This window comes from Rhipicephalus sanguineus, chromosome 2 (genome assembly GCF_013339695.2).
Source record: "Rhipicephalus sanguineus isolate Rsan-2018 chromosome 2, BIME_Rsan_1.4, whole genome shotgun sequence".
NCBI lineage: Eukaryota > Metazoa > Arthropoda > Arachnida > Ixodida > Ixodidae > Rhipicephalus > Rhipicephalus sanguineus.
Genome location: NC_051177.1, coordinates 8,215,359 through 8,225,549, shown reverse-complemented (window position 1 = coordinate 8,225,549; position 10,191 = coordinate 8,215,359). Strand labels below are relative to the sequence as shown.

The window sequence follows — 10,191 nt, the reverse complement described above, 5'->3', positions numbered from 1 at the left end:
GGAGAAATCTCCCACCGGCACCACCTTGGAGGTCAAAGCGTAAGACTTGTTACTCACTACTACGACCACTACGAGGGACGAACGGGTGCCGCCTTAAGGAGCTTCGCCCCTTAAAAAAAGATATATATAAACGCGACTTCCTTCAAGCAGCCGCTAAACGGGAGGGCTGTTACATGAGCCGCCGAGAGCAACACGATAACGCAACCTTACGACGCAGGCACGCAGGCGCGAGCGAGGAAAGACAAAATAAAAAAACAGACACACACACACACACACACACACACACGCGCGCGCGCACCAGGAGAGGAGAAGCGTGCGTGCTCAAGTCGAAGTCTCGCCGTCGCCCGTCGCTGCCTTCGCCATTTTCTCCCGTTGCCCGGTCAGCCCGGTCATCGAAGTTTCCGAATTGCTCAGCTGTGCCGGCTGTGCGTGCCCGTGTCCTGTGTGTGCGCGACTCTGATCTCAACGCTGGACGTGAACGGCATTTAGCGACGGCAGTGCAACATCGCGTACTGTGAGCGTGTTCGTGTTGGTTTCATGATGGTCTGAAGACTCAAGCGTGCTTGCACCTTCGTGTATTCGTGTTCGGCCAGCACCTGGTTAGGCACAGTCGGAAATGCGAACGGTAAGTGGTGCTTCTGTGTTCTCAGTTTCGTGTCGCTCACGTGTGTAGTGCTGCACAGTGTGTCGCGTGGAAAGTACAATAAAAAGCAGAATGGAAAAGCATTAGGCGCACATACGTGTGATGCCTGATGCGCGTTTAAAAAGCTTTTGTGAAGGCACACGCTTCGCACGGCCAGTCTATCGAAGAGCGGGTACGCCTCAATGAAGACAATTTGTGCTATACAATTTCTTTGCTTGACATAAAGCGTGAATGCGGCAGCGTGCTTTCAGAAAATATAAACAAGCGAGAGGCCGCGGTTATCACTCCGTCATGTGTGTATTAAGGCTAACTTTTGTTTTCAGTTGATTCAGTTATTGTAGTTGTCAGCCTCGGTTGTACGATGGTTGCGGTGCTCGCTGCCGACCCGAAAGTCGCGGCTTCGATCTCGGCCGCGGCGGTAGCATTTCGGTGGAGGCGAAACGCTAAACGCCTGTGTACTCTGCGATGTCAGTGCACGTTAAAGAAAACAGATGGGCGAAACTTCAGGAGCCCTTCGTCGCGCCCTTCACTTTTTTAGAAAAACGCCTATTTTCATAATTCATTTTCGGTAAAACACCCCCCTCCATCAGAATTTCGCTCCCCCCCTTCCCCTGTGGCTACGGGCCTGGCGTACGCTATTCCAAATCTCCCTAATATTAGTAAGTGGGAATACTTTTCGATAACAATCTTGCACTGCGCACTTTGTTCGTCTCTAAGACAAAAAAAGAAACAGCATACCATATATAGGGTAATAACGTCATTAGGTTGGACTAGAACGAATAAATTATGCTGCAGAGATATTATTATGGCCATATTATGTGAAAGTTGTCTGCTAAGTGACAGCGTTTATGGTGAAGCACGTGCATTTTACGATATTGTCACTTAAACCGTGACAATTTTGTGACATAATTAGTGACATCTTGAACTTTCCTGAATTTCATGTGGATATTCTCATCGAGTTGAAGATGTGCGAGCTGTGCCAGGCTTATTCAGTCACATCAGTGCAAGTCAGCTCAATGCAATACTGATGGCAGAGGGACAATAATTAAAAAAATGTGACTCTCATAAGACTATTATGAAGCTTTGAAGCAAGGCTAAGCAGCCATTAAACATTTTCACAGTTAAAAAAAAACTAATGTTCAGCAAGAACAGAACACCTTTCGTCGTTTCTTATGGTTTACTTCTTTAAGTCATATGTAAGCTTCCTACCTTCATGCTTATTGGTGAATGTGAATATTGTGTTTAGTGCAGCACCAGAAGCAGTAGACAATGGCCCGCAGGTCACCAGATGACTCTATCGCAAATTCTCAAAGGATGTGCTGTTGTGCACCTACTCCTTGCTGCTGTATCATGCTTTGTTTTGAGCTCTTTCATTAGCATGATACACGGCAAACAACTTAATTTATCAGAAACTCAAATGCTGTGTTTTTGACGAAATGGTAGGTGTGGGGTGAACTTGAAACCACAAGTATTTGCTTTCTAGTCTCGCACAGGCAGTGAAATTTGTGGTTGGCTGTAGGTTGGCTGTAGGTTATGAATGTTTGTGCAGTTGGCAACACTACACTACTGAACTTGATGTGTATATTTGTAAATACTGCAAGACTTAAAATGAAGGAAGGAAAGAAAGAAATAGATGGGAAGACAGGCAGGTTAGCCACTTCTCAAACTGGCTGGCCATGCTATGCAAAGGAAGAGGGTACTAGGAATAAAGGATAATACAAAAGAAACTTTACAGAAAAAGAACAAAGCAGGAAAGAAGAGTATGATGCCTCGTAAAGTCTGTCTCTAAGCTCACTTTTGCGTAAGAAGCACAGCAGCACTTTCAATGCTAACATCAAACGGGAGCAGCAATAAAAAAGCTCTGGAATCTGTTTTTCCTGAGATTAAAAAAAAAACGCTTAATCTACACTGCCAGTTTTGTATTATGTACTGAATTAGTTCTTGGTGTTCGAGTGCATTAGGATAATAAATTTAGAGTTAAAAGATTGTTACATGCATGGACGTCTAACTGAATTTATGCCGGTTATCTGAATCAGGTATTGGTGTGCTTTACAGCTGTTTAGTGCAGCATGAAATAGTCACTGCAAAAAATCTGTACATTTTGTTTTTCTTTGCAGATGGTGCTCAAGATGGCACATGCAACGCTATGCAGCTGTGGACACCAGCAGCTTGATAAGAACTCTTGAAGCTCATCTGGATGCTTCACAGAACCTGGGTTGGTAGCAGTAATCTCGTTAGGAGAGAGTGATCAAATAGAATCCATTTCTGAATTGTGCAATGCATACCTGTGTTTAATGAAGCAAGTCATTGATACATTGGAAACATTGAGAGTATCACTATTTTGAGTCCAATGTCATGGTAGCTCTTATCTCAGTCATCCGATACAGTATGCAGAATCTGCACCTGCACTCTGTCATGCCTATAACACTATATTTAATTTACAGTGGAGTGCCTCGATAATAGACACCTGTAGCATGATATTGACTGTATTGTGAGGAATTCATAGTGTTCCTGGCGAAGTGATCAGTACTTATATACGGCAGTGCTAAGAAGACAAGGACAAGAAAGTGCACATCAAGAGCGCTTACTCACAACTGAAAGCTTTATTGCCTAAACTTGAACCTCGCCTATTACCCGCCAACTAGTTCACATTCCCGTTTTGCTTCAAACAGTCAGTATTGTGATGCATTACCTTAACAATGAAGTGGCATATACATCGATATACATTGAAGCTCACTAGCGCATTGTTATTATGGTGTTTAACTTTATTTTTGTGTTTGGTAGTTTCAAAACCATTCACAATTTGCGACACAAATGTTAGTCCTGTTGTGAGTCACAACAGGACTAACATAGGATGGGCTGCATGCGCCTTGTGATTTAAGTTATCACTGTTAGGAAAATTTTTACATTCATTTCCACTTGATAGTTATATTAATTGCTTGTCTAGTTTGTGTTGGCTAGGGGAGATTTAAGGTAACAGCAAGCAGTAAGCAGCATATAAAATTTTCAGTATGCACGCATTTCATAGTTGGCAGAAGCAGGATGGTGCAGTGCTTACAGGCAGGTGCTATGTGCACAGCTGGTTTAGTCCGAAGTGCTGTGAGAAAGACAACATCTAGGTGTTGCTTTGGCATAAACAGAGCTTTATGTTTAAATGTAAATTAAAAAATTGAGGCTGTCCACTGTGGCATGCCTCATAAGTACTATATATCTATATTTGTCCCGTCTAGCCTAGGATTTTAAATAATTTATTTGGGAGAACTTGCACTAAGTTTGAGGATAAATGAATTATTTTTGTAATAGGAGTTGCCTCCACAAAACAACAAGCAACACTGCACACTAGCTATTGTACCTTGTTCTTTTGCTAGGTGTATAAAACATGGCAGCAAAACATGGACAAGCAATTGAGCCTCGTCTTTCTGTATTATAATGCTGCGTCTTTCTAGATATTACAAGAATGAAAGTGTGCTGCACACTCTGCATATCTCACAAGAAAATACTTGGCAGCTTCTTAATTTTGTATTTTTCTGTTTTTTTGGAAAAGTCTGCAGTAAGAGAAGACAAGTGGGTATTTGTATGGATGCAGAAAGCTTAAGACTTCTTTGCTTGATATCTTTTTCAGGAAGACTGAACACTTTTGGCAAAGCAGCAACAGTCCTGGCCCACCTGTTTGTCTACAAGACGGTCTCTTCTGTGAACACTCCTGTGCCTTACAGTATACTATACTGATGATCTTGTACATCTCTCAGTATTTAGGATTGTCAGCACTTGGACTGCTGCACTGTGTTATGCACGGTGCTGAGTCCAAACTTTCCAATAACAGTATGCATTTGAAAATTTTACATGGCTTGAAAAGATGCTGAATGTAAACTCATTTAATTTACTAAGCATGGTTCTTTACTGTTTTACAGCCGTTATTTATTCCCTGGTCAATTTTTATTCAACCTCATGGCATGTCCAGTCCTTGGCTCTAATGTGCCAAGCCACCACCAGTATTAATGGGCAATTTTAATTCAAAGCATGTTATTGCCTAACTCCGAGGTAACTTTCCTGTCACGGTATTCGCGGATTCATTTTCAATGTGGCACTTCTGCATGAGCCATAAATTGAGCTGTTGAAGGTGACGAGGAACCAATTTTCCGGTCGCATTTCATGGCACTAGCGGGCATGTAAATATTGTAACCATTGGTCTACTATTTATGCATAATAATGCGGGTGAATAGGGTTGCGAAATAATGCCATGTTCCCAAGCTTAACTTTATAAATTTACATTATTTCTTAAAAATATGTGAATAAAGGCGACTGTGTTTACAAACCTTGGCAGATGGATCTATGGTCGACACCACAGGTCTTTATACAAAACATTGAACTGCACAATCATGCGTAACATGTTTTCATGCCTGAGGGCAAACTAATGCTATATATAAGAAAAATGGTACACCACCATGCCTAAGTGTTGCAAGCCTTTATTACTTATCGAGTTGCCTTCATGTGTAAGCAGACACCAAGTTCTCTGTGCATCAGAGGCATAGGCAGAAATTTTTTTCGGGGGGGGGGGGGGGTCGTCTCCTTGATTTGAAGTGGGAGCCGGGCAGGCAGATGTGTTCAGTTGTCATTTTGGGCTCTGTATGCCATAGCAAAAAAAAATTTCGAGGGGGGGGGGGGGCGAGGGATGCCCGATGGTGTGCCCCCCTGGCTACGCCACTGCTGTGCATGCCATCTCTTTGGATTGTACTTGCATACTGGCATTTCGAAGTGTATGTGTCTTGCTTTGTGATGAATTTTCGAACTATACTTTCATAATATTTTACTGCTGTGAATTAGTGCTCAGGTTGCATTGTGTATGTTGTTTCATCTCTTCAATAATGAGCATAGGTTCTGTGGTAGATGAAAATGTATAATTTACATTGACATTGTGAATGTTATTGTTTTGATTCTAATAAAGTGCTACAACCAGCATTTATTGTATCATTTGAAGTTTTAAGAATTTGTAATGCATTCAAACAAAAAGTCCTTGTACATGTAAAAGAAATTGTTCAGGTTCTGATATATAGGTCGTGGTTCTCAGCCATGGATGTTTTGGAGACCCCTTGTGGACTGGTGGAAGTGATGAGGGACCCCTTGCAGTGAGAAGTAAGGAGGGGGGGGGGGGTGAGGGCTTATAAATTAGCACAACATGCAGCGTGAAACAGGTGCCTTGCGTTTCTCCGTGGCAAAGAATGGTCAAACTAAAGTGCCACGCCAATTCAATCTCAACAGCTTGTCACTAAGTTGTGCGATCTGCCGCCACATTTCAGCTGTTTCTCGCTACGCTTTCTCTTCAAATATGCAAGCCTGGAAAAGCACGTGTGGTAGAAAATTGCAGTAAAAGCTTTACAGCCATCTCATGGAAAGCATAAGTCAGCTCCGCCGCAATGCATAACCGTTATGCGGTGAAGCAAAACAAAAAATAGTGGGGGCCGCTGTCATTGGACATATTGCTTCTTCAAAAAAGGCGTATTTTCTTTTTTGTTCGAAGATGCGTTTCGCGGACCCCCAGAAATGGCTTCGCTGACCCCCCCCCCCCCCCCCCCCCCCCGCTTTAGAACCACTGCATGCTATAGATAATGCTTGCGTTACCAGATGGGTTTAATGATTCTTACAAAACATCGTGCAAATAAGCGACAGGCAGTAAACGGAAACAGATCAACTGTGATCGAACATTGATGGGTTGATCATTTATCAATGGTCGCATAATTTGTAGATTTGGAATCAACTACAGGTACACGAGGTAGTAGGAGTGCACATGGCACCCACTTTTTTCAGTTTTTATTTATCTGCTGCACTCATGTTCGTGCTATGTGTAATCCTGAATCACGAAAAAGTCAAGTTGTGTCCTACCGTGACAAAAATATTCTAATTAAAATGACACCTTATTTTCTGAAGAACAGCTGTTTCACTGAGGCATACAATAATGCCTTTTTTTTTAATAGGTACTGCACAATCTCTTCAGTAGTAGTGCCAACTACACGCGGACGTTCGCAATACAGAGGCGCAACAGTATTATCTTTTCTATTTTAAGGGAGACATGTCACTCGCGAATTAATGGACATCGTGCTTAACCTTGGTGGACGCCTTCGACATACATTTGAACGACGGCGTGATACGGAAGAGTAAGGGTTACTTAGTAAAAGGTAGCTAGTCTCCGAGTATAAAAGCAAATAAATACTGACTATGACTAATTCAGAAGCACTGTATGTCGTGCTTCAACGCGCGTAAGTGCTCATCACGCAAACATTCGTCTAACTGCTCAGAGGTGCCGCTGACCCTGCGTGCAGATCGCAACAGCACCTACACGCGCAATAAATGCACATGCTTGTATAGGTGTGCGCTAAAATACCCTTGGAACTCTGACATCGACGTATGTAACAAAAATATGCGACATATGATGGTCTTCGAACAGCTGAGAACGCACTGCCGACACTTGCAGCTCGCGGCAAAAATAACTAAAACTGCTCCAACAGCACACGCTCGTAGAATACACATACGTGAGTTTCGCTATCTAAAGGTACTTTTCACGCCGGTATATATGGGCAAATTTTTGGGCGAGCGAGACATCCACGATGTATGGTGAACACACAAAAAACACACGTTTATCATTTCTCTTGCGGCACGACAAACGACGAACAGAAGTCGGAGCTGAAGGTGCTAACGGTGGCCTTCGTGAGTTCATGGCGCCGCGCTAACTATTTACTAACCTAATCCACGCGCAAACACACGCCGATGATGCAAAAAAAGAAGTAGCAAGCTCCGCCCTCTCGTTGCAAACCACTTGGTAAATATATAAGGCCGTGAAAAGTCAACGAAGCACGCGGTGGATCTGTGGCGTAGTAGTTAGAGTGTCTGCTTTCGGTGCTTGTGGTCATGAGTTCGATTCCTGTGTCGTGTGCGATTTGTATGTGTTGTCATATGTGCGTGTTTACATTGATGTCCATTTTCTAATTACCCCTAGAGATAAGCATTGCAGAAATTATTCCGTGAAACGCTGTTCGAGTGCCAAAATTTTTCTTTTTCGCAGCCGCTTTGTGTGCCGCAGCTGCCGCCACGTCAAGTTGCGCCATCTATGGAGGATAAAAACAACTAACCGACACATAATGTATGACCTTCGAGATTCCGGGATTGTCGCTCGCTAAGCCTGCATCGTTGATTATTTGAGTATGGCTCTCGAAAACGGTGCCGAATCGACACGAATACCTTGCTGTCGAAGCTTCAGGACGTGAACCTAAAGCAAATAAAAGCATCAGTTCGGAGATAACGAGCGACAGACCGCGCGACGACCACTTGATAGATTCGAGGTGGACGGCAATCGCTTTCAGCGGCGCGGCCATGTTTACCGGGCGTGCGTATGCGCAGTTCACACCCGGTATTCCGGTGCCGGACAGACTAAAATCCTCTAATGTATGCGTTTCGGTTGCGAGCGCTCTACGTGTTTTGGTTGCGTGAATGTGTGCGCGTATGAATGTGCCATTTTCTGTGCTCGATTAATTTTATTTCAAAGCTGTTTCAACGTGATAGCTTTACTCCCTCGGAGGAGTGCTTTCACTCTATCGCAGACGGAGTGCTGTACTCCATGAGGAGGCGTTGAATCACTCCCTGTCTAGAGGGAGTTGTTTCACCCCGGAAAAGGGAGTGCCCAGCGGGACAAGCCAAAACTCTCACAAAGGGAGTGCCCCGATGCCCTTTCTTCTAAGAGTGTGTAGTAGCTGTGCGCACATCGTGGGCTTACCAGGCACGTCGACAACACTGGCGTTTAAAGGGTAACTTATGGTGCGACGTAACGTCAGCCCTCACGTTAGAGTAGATATACGTCAGTATTATCGAAAGTAAGGGCACTTTATGGAGAAATCATGTGAATATCATACGTAGCTTTCGTTAATGTGTTCCTCCTGGCTCGAGCAATGCTTTAATATAGCTTGCTGAATCATAGGAATAGAAACGTAATGTTAATAAGACTGCTATAAAATTGGAGCCAACACTGGAAACATAGACGTTAATCTGATATGACGCCTGTATCGTAGGAGGGCATATGTAATGCTTGTTGCTTTCTTTTGAAATTAGATAGGCAGTACCACAACCAAATTTGACGTTGCGCCGACATTACGCCTGCATAGGCTGTTTTTCCAAACCAGTTTATAGACCTGGCGTGGCTCTGTGGTAGAATACGTTTCGCGTTGTGTGACGCTCGGTTACACACACGCTACATTACATATGGTGGTTTTGGGACGTAAAACCCCAGATATTATTATTATTAATACATATGTTAATGTGGTTCCTTCCCGACATGAAGCTTGTATAGGGTCTTTTTGCACAGCAGTTTCAAGCGCCGGCATGGCTCTGAGGTAGAATACTGGGCTCCAATGCAGAGGGCTCAGGTTGAACCTCGTTCCATCCTACAAATTTTTTCTGATTTCGTTTTTTTTTTCTTATTTCGAGTGATAGTGGTTACGGACACCGGCGGCGGCGGACAACTATGGCGCTAAAAACGGCCCTTGTTGTGATCTCATAACAGCTTTCGCTGTAAAATTCAAAGTAGGGCTCCTACATTCGGTTATTCAAAGTATGCCAGTCAGGAGAGTGTTTCCGCGCTGCGTTTGCAAGGACGTGTCGCAACTCTCGCTAGCCGACCACAGTTGGCTTGTGTGAAGTTTCTTTTCCTTCTTTCGAACGACTCCGTAAATATAAATAAGGACATATACCTAAAGGCTCCGAACCGTCACTCGAGAATTACTAACAACGAGAAATGCATACGCCCATTCTTGTCACGTTGTCAGACGTTTAAGTATTCCTTTTTTCACGCAGTGATAGAGCTGTGGAATGACCTGCCGAATGGCGTTGTCAGTGCTTAATCACTTGATTCATTTTCATCGCTGCTGGAATCTCATTTAGAAGCATTGCAATAGGTTCACTGGTATAGGTGCGCAAATAAGAGGAAAAACAATCTATCGCGCATGTACTTGCACGTTATTACACGGGTTCGACAGTTTTCACCTGTGTGTATTTCATGTTATCTTGTTCCTAGGGCACAACCTTGTTATTGCTACATTCTTATTTGTCTTGAACATGTATGCGATTTTTTTTCTTTTTACACCATTGAAATACTTATATGCAAGGTTCCTCTATTGCTTTTCCCTTCTTTGCTGTTGTCACTGTTATGGTTACCTTGTACTGCGGATTTTCCCTCTTTATTTTCCTAATATGAAGTTCACTTTATTTTGTGTGCCGTCTCCTGTATAGGCATGAAAAGGCCCACAGTACTGAATAAATAAATAAATCACCTGTGGCCAATACCCGTACACCGCGGCCCGCGGTAAACCGGTATGTGCCACACGTGTCTGGAGGGTAGGGTCTGGCGACGTACGCGACACGATTTTCACGTTATTCATGTCATGACCAGACAGTCATATTCGTCAAATCCGCTTATCCTCCCATGCCAATTTTGGTATACACTAAGTTACGGAGAGGATCATGAGAGCACCCAGACGTGGTTTGGAGGGTGGTTTCTTGGCCCT

General features: G+C 43.6%; 1 long non-coding RNA gene across 1 annotated transcript; it reads left to right on the top strand.

Annotated features, from left to right (window-relative positions):
- The first annotated feature begins 334 nt into the window (after positions 1-334).
- Positions 335-4,654, top strand: LOC125757477 (uncharacterized). Its single transcript, XR_007415251.1, has 3 exons — positions 335-625; positions 2,761-2,858; positions 4,266-4,654. It is a non-coding gene; the product is annotated as an uncharacterized LOC125757477 (long non-coding RNA).
- The last annotated feature ends 5,537 nt before the right edge of the window (positions 4,655-10,191 follow it).